This window comes from Ranitomeya variabilis, chromosome 6 (assembly GCF_051348905.1).
Source record: "Ranitomeya variabilis isolate aRanVar5 chromosome 6, aRanVar5.hap1, whole genome shotgun sequence".
NCBI lineage: Eukaryota > Metazoa > Chordata > Amphibia > Anura > Dendrobatidae > Ranitomeya > Ranitomeya variabilis.
In genome coordinates this window covers 113,619,671-113,634,037 of record NC_135237.1, presented here as the reverse complement: position 1 = coordinate 113,634,037, position 14,367 = coordinate 113,619,671, and the positions used below count along the sequence as shown (strand labels likewise).

General features: G+C 45.3%; 1 long non-coding RNA gene across 1 annotated transcript; it reads left to right on the top strand.

The window, feature by feature from the left end:
- The first annotated feature begins 87 nt into the window (after positions 1 to 87).
- LOC143783494 (uncharacterized) lies at positions 88 to 5,135 on the top strand. The gene is made up of 3 exons (XR_013217209.1): positions 88 to 272; positions 4,694 to 4,746; positions 4,937 to 5,135. It is a non-coding gene; the product is annotated as an uncharacterized LOC143783494 (long non-coding RNA).
- Positions 5,136 to 14,367: the final 9,232 nt, after the last annotated feature.

Below are 14,367 nucleotides of genomic sequence, written 5' to 3'. Positions count from 1 at the left end.
CTTACTAGGGGAATAGTACTAAGTGTTCCTTTATATATTATATCCGGGTGTCATTATTGTGTCTTTTTGATTTTCCCTTAGTAGGGCAGATCATAGTGCGCCTATGCATGCCTGGGTTACAACTGCACTGGCTCAAGAGTCACATGGATCTGTGGATGACGTAAGACACATCATCCATATCGATCACGGCAGGAGGACAGCAATTTTGCTCATAAAGGAGGCGCAGACCCCTGATACCAGACCCCTGTTCTCCATTTAACTGGACCTTGTTGGTTAGTATTCTGTGGAGGAGACTTATAAAAGGTATTTTTGTGATATACAGGAGGACTTGGGGGCTGATATACAGGTTAATGGACTGCGGTAATTGAATAGTTAAAAGTAGTGGCTTATATTCGGAAAATACTTTTGACAGATTCGCTTTAAGGGGTTATGCCACAATGACATCACTCTCCTTAGGACAGATGGGGGGTCCTGCCGCTGGCTTCCAAGACAAGCCCCAGAAGATGGTTTGTTTATTCTATGAAACATATTCAATCTACATATGAATCCGTTGAAAGGCCACCAAAATCGTGGTGAAAGTGAAAGGCTTTGCTCCTTCTCTTTAATATAACATGAATTCTGGAGAGATATTTTATTATATGAATGAAAGTTCTGTTACCATTTTTGTTATCCAACTGAAATGAAAACAATCAGGAACATCTTGCTAGCGCATAGTGCGGAGTGTGAATAAACATTAGGGGACTTATCTTTTTTAAAGAATGAATGCTGAGGCATCTCACAATTGTATAGAATCCACTGTGCTCACACAATGAAGATCGGATTGTTAATTATTATACATCAAGTGCTGATTGTTCTGCACATGCACCAGGAAAACCTGGGGCCACTATACTATAATTAACTATGTTATGTTCTATTGATTCTGAAGAGTTGGACTTGTAACGTTTGTACATTTTAATAAAAGGCAATAAATGAAAATAGATTGTAGCATGATTCCTGTGAGCAATATTACTTGTGCATCCTCAAAAATGAAATGAGCTTGTAGGAACTCTGCTATATCTGATAAATATTTTCTGCTGACATCAGCAATATTGGACAAAGCATCCTGTATGTATTAGAAATACGATGTCAGCCTCCATGGATGTAAAATAATAAATAGGAGCATTGGTTTCTTATTTCACTTCTAACCATTCCAAGTATACTAATTCTGACAGTAAAGCAACTACACAGAAAATATCTAATTTTATTTGATATATAGTTATTTCTATAATTGGGACACTACTGGTATTTGAGATAAACGGTACAGTACTGGCTGTACAGTTCAGTGATGGCTTAGCTGTTTTCCAAAAAATCACGGTTATAGGCACTGCATGTAGTAACTACTGTAGTTATATCAATTGTGATTAAAACGATCTCATCATAGAAAGAATTTGTGATAAGTATTAAATGAGTTGTCTGGCCAATTGACCAGCGTTTGAGCTGTGTTTCTCGTCAAGTCCACAACCCAGTGAATGAAGCTGTGCTGTTCTGACTCCATTCACTGCTTACATCCAGCCAGTGAATGAGCTGAAAACCGTTGATCCAAAAGATAGGTCTTCTATAGTTTAACCCTTTTAAGGGGTTATCCAGCACTATTTATTTTTTTATTATGGGCTTAAGTACTAACAGGCAGGTAGTTGCTACCTAGCTGCCTGTTCTGCCAGGTGACGACCTTCGCCGGCACATCGCAGGCACAGATCCCGCCTATTGGCGATTCAGCAGCTGCTTCTGATATCAAGTTCTCAGAGCAGAGGCTTCCATTCTGTTTTGCTCTGTTGACGGAACATGACTGCCGATGTCATTCCGTTTGATAACCTGCTCCCCGCTGCCTAACTGCAGGGAGCCGGCTGTCAGTCTGCATGACGTCGGCAGGCATGTCCCATCAAAAGAGCAGCCTGGAAGAGGAAGAGCTGCTCCGTTGACATGAAGCAGCTGAATCGCAATGACTTCTTTTTGCCAGCGCCAGGTAGAACAGGCAGGTAGTTAGCCACTACCTGCCTGTTAGTTTTTAGGCCCATAGTTGAAAACAGTAGTCCTTGATAAACCCTTTAAGTATGAACCCCTTTAACAACTACAGTATTTTGTTCCTAAATGACCAGACATTTTTTAGCCATTTAATGCTTATGGTGGTTTAACAGCACTAACTGTACAGAATAATTTTTGCATCATGTTTTTTGGGACACATTGGTATCGCACATTACATCACACCCTTATACTATATGCCCCATTGCCTGACAAGTCGTACAAAGTGTCTAAAAATATAATAAATGTATCGTAAGTCATGAAATACAGTTTTTGGTACAAAATATTTCAGAATTTTGTTCCATGCTCCTTATTTTTTTGTAATGCCTTTTTTTCTTATTTTTCTTTTTTAATTAAAAATGGCATAGTTATTTATTATTTTAATATGACAATTTGAACCAAAATTATTAGAATGGACTTCTTATTTTTTTCTGTCATTCTAATATATAATTTGTAAGCTCTAATATGACTGGGTGGCTTTGGCAACAGATTGTGTAGGCATGGGTGCTGTATTTTCTCTTTTATTTGTCATTTATTTTAACATTTTTATTTAACCATAATAGGTCATAAAGCATATGAGGGAGCATTCTCATTTTTTTTTTATTTTGCAGCAACCCCCTGTAGTGAAAATAGTCACTGGCAGAGCAGACCTGAGTCTCCTAATCCATGCTAAGGGCACTCAATTATCGCCAAATCCAGTAGAAACAGCAGTAGCAGCATCCAAAGGATTGGTCATCAATAATAATGTACCAGAAAACACTTAAGATCTGATCTCGGCTGAACTATTTAAGATTGTTAGCCACAATATTAAAGCATTCATAACAGAACTGATGTTGACAGAAAGTATAGCACATAAACTTATATAAAAGAATGATATAAACAACCTAAAAGAGTGACCAATTATTCGTATATGTCCACTCCTGGTGACCCTGCACACTAATACACATTTAACACAACATGACAAATATTTAATATTTAGCTGTTGGCTGGAGTCCCCAGCCCATGCTCACGGGGGATTAAGTATTCCTAATTCCCCCCTACTCAGCAAGCTAATCAACAGAGATCCAGCAAGGCTAAAGGGCATTTGTAGTCTTTCTATTGGAATATTTAATCCATGGATGACTAAAGCAAAATAAGTACGAAGTTACGATTCAGTTGAAGAGGACCCTTCAGCAGTTTGAGCATGTTAAGTTGGGCCACATCATGGAACAGTGACTGCAAAGTTGAGTAAAATGTAGTTTCTATTATTTAATTTATCCTCTCCTATTCAGAGATGTTATTCTTTAAACTTTAGTTTACGATATATGTTACATTCATCTAGGTGTTACCAGAGATTTGTTTCTGGGGGTGTATACTTCTTCCCCTGCATGAGGTTGACCAATCAGGAGCAGGCAGCAGCACACAGGGGAATAAGAACACACCCTCCTATTGTTCTCTGTAGCTGCTGTGAAGAGATACAGCAGAGCTGAGTTATGTATCATTACACAACCTCCCGTTACACTGACTGCAGTGAGATGAGATCTGGAAAGGTTTGTAATATACAGAAACAGCAGAGATCAGTGAGGAGAGGCTGGCATGTTTTTCTCTCCACTGCATGACACAGCCTGCTTATGAATGGTCAACCTCACACAGAGGAAGAAGAACCCCAGAGACATATCTCTGGTAATGCCCAGTTGAACGTCGCATAAATTACAACTTAAACTTTACAAGTTAATATATCTGTAATGGAGAGGAGAAGTTAAAAATGTAAAACTACATTTTCCTCAGCTCTGCCGCAACTATTTCATGATCTGGCCAGTTTATTGTGCTCAAAGTTCCTCTTTAAAGACTTAAATAAGTGCAAAAATCTCATGTGTCCATCTCTGCTTCTTAACCTCGGAGACTGCCATTAGAAATAGTTCAATATCATTGATTTCAGCAATTATCTTGGTCAGACAACTCTTTGATATCCACTATGGAGGAAATATTTTTTTTTCATGTGTACTATCATTTTTCTTGAGACAAGCTATGCCAGTGGTGTCTGAAAAGCAGTAGATGCCCTTCCATCTCTCTAGAAACATCTTATGCATTCCACTGAGCCAGAAATGGTCACATGAATAGACGGCTCCATAATAGTTCAGCAACGTCCTCCTTAAGGCTATGTTTCCACGGGGTGCTCCGCCCAAAGCGCCACCCGCTGTTGTACAGCGGTGATTCCGTTCATTGAACACATGCGGAATCACCGCATCGTTTTCATAGACTGGATTATTTATCTTGCGGAGATGGAGTGTCTCTGCAAGATAAATAGACATGCTGCGGTCTGGAAAGACGCGCCGCATGTTCGGTTACGCAGGGCTGCTGTATGCGGCCCTGCTCGCATAGTGGAGATGGGATTTCATAAAATCCCCTCCACTATGCTGTAACATCTGGCCTCTGCGGATTGGACACCAAGGCTGTAGTCAGCGTCCAATCCGCAGCGAATCCTTAATGTGGAAACATACCCTTAGAATGTGATCTAATTTCTATATGAAAATAACACATTTTTTTAAAGTAGGTTTTTATTGAGTTGTCCTAGCAGCAGGATTTCAACAACTGTAAATTAGCCGCACTGATGAAATAATAATCATCTTGTGTTTTCTGCTCCTGTCACTGTAAGGACAAGAATGCTTGCTATGAAAATTCTGAATTCTGTCCCGATTGCATTGTTAGGTGAGTCCAAATCTAGGGAGATAAACAAAGCTGTATAATGGTGTGAGATGTGACAGCCCTAATGAGCTCACACAAGAATTATGCAAACATTATTAAGTGTAATAAACGCGTGTCAGCAGGCAATCCTGTTGAACTGTTTATGAAAGCTACATGAACACTTTATTAATAATGTCTTTTTAAGTTTATGCAGAGGGTGTAATAAGCCTTTGGCTTTGCTGCAGCTTCGATGGAAAATCGTTACATGATAAAAGATGAGCCGGTGCACTGGAAGCACCGTGGTACTGTACGCTCTCATTCATAAACGCTCCGTACTGGAGGAAATAGCAGGAAGCCTGCCAACATTTCCCATTTAATTATTCTACAGCCAGATCTTCACTTCTCGTAGCAACTTCCTGAGGCAACATCTGGTGACTATGAGGACAATAAAGCAAATAAATATAAAGGCATAAAAAATTAACATCCACGTTAATATTTCTTTACGGCTCTTTCGATAAATCATTTGTTGGACTGTAAAGCTGTGGTGTTACGTGCTCCATTTTGAGTACAGGGGCATATGACGGTTTTCATTTAACAGTATTATTTTTCTCTTAAGTGCTTTGGACAGGTTTTAAAGCTTAGTGTCCATTAATTCACAGAGGGAGATTTAATAACTATTTTCAACCATCTTATTCAGGCGTAAGAGAATAGTTATGTTGGCAGTGTATTTCTCCAGGACAAGTCTCAAGCTCCGAGGTGTGTACAGCTGGCCAGACCATCTGGATACAGTGGAGCGATTGGCACCGAGACTCATGGTACTTTCTCAATAGATATCATGGCTTCTGTGACGGAATTAATTTACTGAATCATTATAAACGGATCAAAACAAAGCAGAGCGCATCTATGTTACTATACTAGCATAATAGCGCATCTATGTTACTATATTAGCATAATAGCGCAGCTATGTTACTATATTAGCATAATAGCGCATCTATGTTACTATATTAGCATAATAGCGCAGCTATGTTACTATATTAGCATAATAGCGCATCTTTGTTACTATATTAGCATAATAGCGCATCTATGTTACTATATTAGCATAATAGCGCAGCTATGTTACTATATTAGCATAATAGCGCATCTATGTTACTATATTAGCATAATAGCGCAGCTATGTTACTATATTAGCATAATAGCGCATCTAGTTTACTATATTAGCGTAATAGCGCATCTATGTTACTATATTAGTATAATAGCGCATCTATGTTACTATATTAGCGTAATAGATCATCTATGTTACTATATTAGCATAATAGCGCAGCTATGTTACTATATTAGCGTAATAGCGCATCTATGTTACTATATTAGCATAATAGCGCAGCTATGTTACTATATTAGCGTAATAGCGCATCTATGTTACTATATTAGCATAATAGGGCATCTATGTTACTATATTAGCGTAATAGCGCATCTATGTTACTATATTAGCATAATAGTGCATCTATGTTCCTATATTAGTGTAATAACGCAGCTATCTATAATATAACGCTGGGAGCGTCACTCTGTCCGAAGCCTCTATAGACTGCGCAAGCGCCGTCGCAGTCTGGACCCCACAGAGCGACGCTCCCAGAAGATCGCGGTATGCGTAAGCGCTGAACGCACACCGCGATCTCCAACGGAGAAACAGGGACGAGCCAGGAGGCGGAGGGTGAGTATACTTACCTGTCCCGTTCCACCGACGCCATTCCGGGCCATGAATATCCCCCTGCTCCCGGAATCGGCGCCTGCGCAGTCCGCGCTTTCCGGCGCCATTTTCTTGAAGACACATTGCAGTGTGTCTTCAAGAAAATGGCGCCGGAAAGCGCAGACTGCGCAGGCGCCGATTCCGGCACCAGGAGGACACAGAAAATGGTGCCGGAAATGAATAAGGTACCGCAAGTAACAAATTGCTGTGCCATGAGGCTGTGGCACTTCATGCCACAGCTATTTGTTACTTACGCCACTTACGTCCACAGCCGCCGCACCCACCACAGCCACCGCACCCAGCACAGCCACGCACAGCCGCCGCACCCAGCACAGCCGCCACACCGAGCACAGCCGCCCACAGCCGCCGCACCCAGCACAGCCACGCACAGCCACCCACAGCCACGCACAGCCGCCCACAGCCACGCACAGCCGCCGCACCCGGCACAGCCGCCGCACCCAGCACAGCCACGCACAGCCACCCACAGCCGCCGCACCCACCACAGCCACCGCACCCAGCACAGCCACGCACAGCCGCTGCACCCAGCACAGCCACGCACAGCCACCCACAGCCACGCACAGGCGCCTACAGCCACGCACAGCCGCCGCACCCAGCACAGCCGCCGCACCCAGCACAGCCGCCGCACCCAGCACAGCCACCCACAGCCGCCGCACCCACCACAGCCACCACACCCAGCACAGCCGCCGCACCCAGCACAGCCGCCGCACCCAGCACAGCCACCGCACCCAGCACAGCCACGCACAGCTGCCCACAGCCACGCACAGCCGCCGCACCCAGCACAGCCGCCGCACCCAGCACAGCCACGCACAGCCGCCGCACCCAGCACAGCCGTCCACAGCCGCCGCACCCAGCACAGCCACGCACAGCCGCCCACAGCCGCCTACAGCCACGCACAGCCGCCGCACCCAGCACAGCCACGCACAGCCGCCGCACCCAGCACAGCCGTCCACAGCCGCCGCACCCAGCACAGCCACGCACAGCCGCCCACAGCCACGCACAGCCGCCTACAGCCACGCACAGCCGCCGCACCCAGCACAGCCGCCGCACCCAGCACAGCCGCCGCACCCAGCACAGCCGCCCACAGCCACGCACAGCCGCTGCACCCAGCACAGCCACGCACAGCCGCCCACAGCCACGCACAGCCGCCGCACCCAGCACAGCCGCCGCACCCAGCACAGCCGCCTACAGCCACGCACAGCCGCCTACAGCCACGCACAGCCGCTGCACCCAGCACAGCCACCGCACCCAGCACAGCCGTCCACAGCCGCCGCACCCAGCACAGCCACGCACAGCCGCCGCACCCACCACAGCCACCGCACACAGCACAGCCGCCGCACCCAGCACAGCCGCCGCACCCAGCACAGCCGCCCACAGCCGCTGCCCACAGCCACGCACAGCCGCCCACAGCCACGCACAGCCGCCGCACCCAGCACAGCCATCGCACCCAGCACAGCCGTCCACAGCTGCCGCAACCAGCACAGCCACCCACAGCCGCCCGCACCCAGCACAGCCACCCACAGCCGCCCGCACCCAGCACAGCCACGCACAGCCGCGCCACATACAGCCGCCCGCACTCAGCACAGCCACGCACAGCCACGCACAGCCGCCTACAGCCACGCACAGTCGCCGCACCCAGCACAGCCGCCGCACCCAGCACAGCCGCCCACAGCCACGCACAGCCGCCCACAGCCACGCACAGCCGCCCACAGCCACGCACAGCCGCCGCACCCAGCACAGCCACCGCACCCAGCACAGCCGTCCACAGCCGCCGCACCCAGCACAGCCACGCACAGCCGCCCACAGCCACGCACAGCCGCCTAGAGCCACGCACAGCCGCTGCACCCAGCACAGCCGTCCACAGCCGCCGCACCCAGCACAGCCACGCACAGCCACCCACAGCCGCCGCACCCACCACAGCCACGCACAGCTGCCGCACCCAGCACAGCCGCCGCACCCAGCACAGCCGCCCACAGCCACCGCCCACAGCCACGCACAGCCATGCACAGCTGCCGCACCCGGCACAGCCGCCGCACCCAGCACAGCCACCCACAGCCGCCCGCACCCAGCACAGCCACGCACAGCCGCCCGCACTCAGCACAGCCGCCCGCACTCAGCACAGCCGCCCGCACTCAGCACAGCCGCCCCCACTCAGCACAGCCGCCCGCACTCAGCACAGCCGCCCGCACTCAGCACAGCCGCCCGCACTCCGCACAGCCGCCCGCACTCCGCACAGCCGCCCACACTCCGCACAGCTGCCCGCACTGATGGGGGCGCAGGATGGAGCAGCACGTGATAGGATGGGGGCACAGGATGGGAGCACATGACAGGATGGGGATGCAGGATGGAGCAGCACATGACACAGTGGAGCAGCACATGACAGGATGGGGGCGCAGGATGGAGCAGCACATGACACGGTGGAGCAGCACATGACAGGATGGGGATGCAGGATGGAGCAGCACATGACACGGTGGAGCAGCACATGACAGGATGGGGGCGCAGGATGGAGCAGCACATGACAGGATGGGAGAGCAAGATGGGAGCAGCACATACCAGGATGGAGACCATATACCAATATAAATGCTCGCCACCCGGGCGTAGAACGGGTTCAATAGCTAGTGTTACTATATTAGCATAATAGCGCATCTATGTTCCTATATTAGCGTAATAACGCAACTATGTTACTATATTAGCATAATAGCGCATCTATGTTACTATATTAGCATAATAGCGCATCTATGTTACTATATTAGCATAATAGCGCATCTGTTACTATATTAGCATAATAGCGCAGCTATGTTACTATATTAGCATAATAGCGCATCTATGTTACTATATTAGCATAATAGCGCAGCTATGTTACTATATTAGCATAATAGCGCATCTAGGTTACTATATTACCATAATAGCGCATCTATGTTACTATATTAGCATAATAGCGCAGCTATGTTACTATATTAGCATAATAGCGCATCTATGTTACTATATTAGCATAATAGCGCATCTATGTTACTATATTAGCGTAATAGATCATCTATGTTACTATATTAGCATAATAGCGCAGCTATGTTACTATATTAGCGTAATAGCACATCTATGTTACTATATTAGCATAATAGCGCAGCTATGTTACTATATTAGCGTAATAGCGCATCTATGTTACTATATTAGCATAATAGGGCATCTATGTTACTATATTAGCGTAATAGCGCATCTATGTTACTATATTAGCATAATAGTGCATCTATGTTCCTATATTAGTGTAATAACGCAGCTATGTTACTATATTAGCATAATAGCGCATCTATGTTCCTATATTAGCGTAATAACGCAGCTATGTTACTATATTAGCATAATAGCGCATCTATGTTACTATATTTGCATAATAGTGCATCTGTGTTACTATATTAGCATAATAGCGCATCTATGCTTCTATATTAGCATAATAGTGCATCTATGTTCCTATATTAGCGTAATAACGCAGCTATGTTACTATATTAGCCTAATAGAGCAGCTATGTTACTGTATTAGCAAAATAGCGCATCTATGTTACTATATTAGCATAATAGCACAGCTATGTTACTAAATTAGCATAATAGCGCATCTATGTTACTATATTAGCATAATAGTGCAGCTATGTTACTGTATTAGCAAAATAGCGCATCTATGTTACTATATTAGCATAATAGCACAGCTATGTTACTAAATTAGCATAATAGCGCATCTATGTTACTATATTAGCATAATAGTGCAGCTATGTTACTATATTAGCATAATAGCGCATCTATGTTACTATATTAGCCTAATAACGCAGCTATGTTACTATATTAGCAGATTATATATTAGATATTTTTGCAGATTATACTTCAGCCACTTAACATAAGAACACGCTCACAGTTCTTAACCTGTAAGAATGCAGGAAAACCGGAAACTACATATATGGCCGTGTCTATGTGACATAGGAAAATAACATAACAGCCTGTACGTCAAGGTCTCGTAGAACAATACACCCTCAGTCTCATATCTTGTTCAGGTTGAAACAATCAAGGTCTCATAACAACTATGAACTTTAGACTAGTAACAGAATTTATCTCAAAACAGCAAGATGGAGTCGAAAAGCACAAAATGAAACCCGCTTTAATTTTGATCTTAGTCTAACCCTTCACATTCCCCCCTAGATAAGTTTTGTTAACTAATATGCAGCATCAGAGGTACTATCCCGAGCTATAAGCTCGAGGGGTACGGTCTTCACATGACTGGTGCCATGTTACCAGCCATGGCTGTTGCAGCGTACCCGTCCCCCCTGTATGCTACAATTTATGGATAACAATTTTTGATGATGGTGGAGATCTTTTGAAGGTGGCCATGCTCTTGGCTTCAACATCTACATCAGGTAACTTTGTGAAATCGGTGTAGAGAAGAGCAGGGGTGGCAGTGATTTTAGTGTCATCATTAGCTGTCCTTGTGCAGAATTTCCTAATACATACAGAAATACACCAAAGAACAAGTTCCAGTATTACATACAGTACATGACAAGGATAAAGGCAGCGATGTGTACCAAACTTTGCGAGATTCCAGCTATCCAGCCCCCAATTCCTTTGAACCAATTGGATGGATTGAGAAAGGAGAAGGTGTCTGCCCACCAATTGTCCTTATTACGGTCATTGTCTTTATCATATTGATCTCTTGAGCCTTTGAATGTCCTTTAACTTTAACTTCATAGTGCTATTGGGATATATATAATGACAGCAAGCGGGTCCAATAACCTGACACATACCACCCTGTGCTGCTGTTAAGTAATCTAGTACTACAGTATGTTGATTAGTGACTATGATAAGTTGGTTTTGGACAGCAACAGTAGTATTAAGTATATCCAATATATCCCAAATTTGATCATCTAGATCAGGGGTCCTGTTGTGAATTAGACTTTTTGGCTCCCTCTTGTGGTCACTAGTGATATGACTCTGGGATTGTATTTCCTCAGTTTGGCATCCACCGGGGTCGTTAGTCCAGGGGTGTTGCTATATAAACTTCCTGGATCCTTAGTCCAGTGCCTGGCATCGTTGTATTCAGATCCTATCTGTTTGCTCCTGTCTGCTGGTCCTGGTTCCTGCAAAATTAAGCTAAGTCCTGCTTCTTTGTTTTTTGGTTATTTTGCATTGCTCTTATTTTTGTCCAGCTTGTACTAAATGTGATTCCTGATTTTGCTGGAAGCTCTAGGGGGCTGGTGATCTCCCCCCGGCCGTTAGACGGTTCGGGGGTTCTTGAATATCCAGCGTGGAAATTTTGATAGGGTTTTTGCTGACCGTATAAGTCATCTTACTATATTCTGCTATTAGCTAGTGGGCCTCTCTTTGCTAAATATCTAGTTCATTTCTTACGTTTGTCTTTTCTCCTCACCTCACCGTTATTATTTGTTGGGGGCTTGTATCCTACTTTTGGGGTCTTTTCTCTGGAGGCAAGAAAGGTCTATCTTTTCCCTTCTAGGGTTAGTTAGTTCTCCGGCTGGCGCGAGACGTCTAGAACCAACGTAGGCACGTTCCCCGGCTGCTGCTATTTGTGGTGCTAGGATCAGATATACGGTTAGCCCAGTTACCACTGCCCTATGAGCTGGTTTTTTTATGTTTGCAGACTTGGTATGTACTTCTGAGACCCTCTGCCATTGGGGTCATAACAGTATGCCAGGCCAAAATTGAATGTTTAATGCATTGCAGAAGTGGGATTATAAGAAAGGAAATTCTGAGTTTTTTTTTTTTTTCTCCTCTCTTTGTTCCTCCCCTTTACCTCTGAGTGGCTTGTGCTTGCTGCAGACATGAATGTCCAGACTTTGATTACAAGTGTGGACCAGCTTGCTGCTCGTGTGCAGGGTATACAAGACTTTGTTACTAGGAGTCCTATGTCTGAACCTAAAATACCTATTCCTGAACTGTTCTCTGGAGACCGATTTAAGTTTAGGAATTTCAGGAATAATTGTAAATTGTTTCTATCTCTGAGACCCCGTTCATCTGGAGACTCAGCTCAGCAAGTTAAAATTGTAATCTCTTTCTTACGGGGCGACCCTCAGGATTGGGCCTTCTCGCTAGCGCCAGGAGATCCGGCATTGGCAAATATTGATGCATTTTTTCTGGCGCTTGGATTGCTTTACGAGGAACCCAATCTTGAAATTCAGGCAGAAAAAGCCTTGCTGGCTATTTCTCAGGGTCAGGATGAAGCTGAAGTGTATTGCCAAAAATTTCGGAAATGGTCCGTGCTTACTCAGTGGAATGAGTGTGCTCTGGCCGCAAATTTCAGAAATGGCCTTTCTGAAGCCATTAAAATATGTGATGGTGGGGTTCCCCATTCCTACAAGTCTGAATGATTCCATGGCGCTGGCTATTCAAATTGACCGGCGTTTGCGGGAGCGCAAAGCCGCGAGTCCTCTGGTGGTGTTGTCTGAAAAAACACCTAATTTAATGCAATGTGGTAGAATTCAGACTAGAAATGAACGGAAAAATCATAGACGTCAGAATGGGTTGTGTTTTTACTGTGGTGATTCTACACATGTTATATCAGCATGCTCTAAACGCCTAACTAGGGTTGTTAGTCCTGTCGCCATTGGTAATTTGCAACCTAAATTTATTTTGTCTGTGACTTTAATTTGCTCACTGTCCTCCTACCCTGCTATGGCGTTTGTGGATTCAGGTGCTGCCCTGAGTCTTATGGATCTGTCATTTGCCAAGCGCTGTGGTTTTGTTCTTGAGCCATTGGTAAATCCTATCCCTCTTAGAGGTATTGATGCTACGCCATTGGCGGAAAATAAACCGCAGTTTTGGACACAGGTAACCATGTGCATGACTCCTGAACATCGGGAGGTGATTCGTTTTCTTGTTCTGCATAAAATGCATGATTTGGTCGTTTTGGGTTTGCCATGGTTACAGACCCATAATCCAGTCTTGGATTGGAAGGCAATGTCTGTGTCAAGTTGGGGCTGTCAGGGAATTCATGGTGATTCCCCACCGGTGTCTATTGCTTCCTCTACGCCTTCGGAAGTTCCTGAGTATTTGTCTGATTATCAGGATGTATTCAGCGAGTCCAGGTCCAGTGCTCTGCCTCCTCATAGGGACTATGACTGCGCCATAGATTTGATTCCAGGTAGTAAATTTCCTAAGGGAAGACTATTTAATCTGTCTGTACCTGAGCATACCGCAATGCGTTCGTATATCAAGGAGTCTCTGGAGAAGGGGCATATCCGTCCATCTTCCCCTCTTGGTGCGGGATTTTTTTTTGTGGCCAAGAAGGACGGATCTTTGAGACCTTGTATTGACTATCGGCTTCTGAATAAAATCACTGTTAAATTTCAGTATCCTTTGCCTCTGTTGTCGGACTTGTTTGCCCGGATTAAGGGTGCCAAGTGGTTCACCAAGATAGATCTTCGTGGTGCGTACAACCTTGTGCGCATTAAGAAAGGAGATGAATGGAAAACCGCATTTAATACGCCCGAAGGTCATTTTGAGTACTTGGTGATGCCTTTTGGGCTCTCTAATGCTCCTTCAGTGTTTCAGTCCTTTATGCATGATATTTTCCGGAAGTATCTGGATAAATTTTTGATTGTTTATCTGGATGATATTCTGGTTTTCTCTGATGATTGGGACTCGCATGTAGAGCAGGTCAGGATGGTGTTTCAGGTTTTGCGTGAAAATGCTTTGTTTGGTAAGGGCTCAAAGTGTCTCTTTGGTGTACAGAAGGTTCCCTTTTTGGGTTTTATTTTTTCCCCTTCTGCGGTGGAGATGGACCCAGTCAAGGTCCGAGCTATTCATGATTGGACTCAACCCACGTCAGTTAAGAGTCTTCAGAAGTTCTTGGGTTTTGCTAACTTCTACCGTCGTTTTATCGCTAATTTTTCT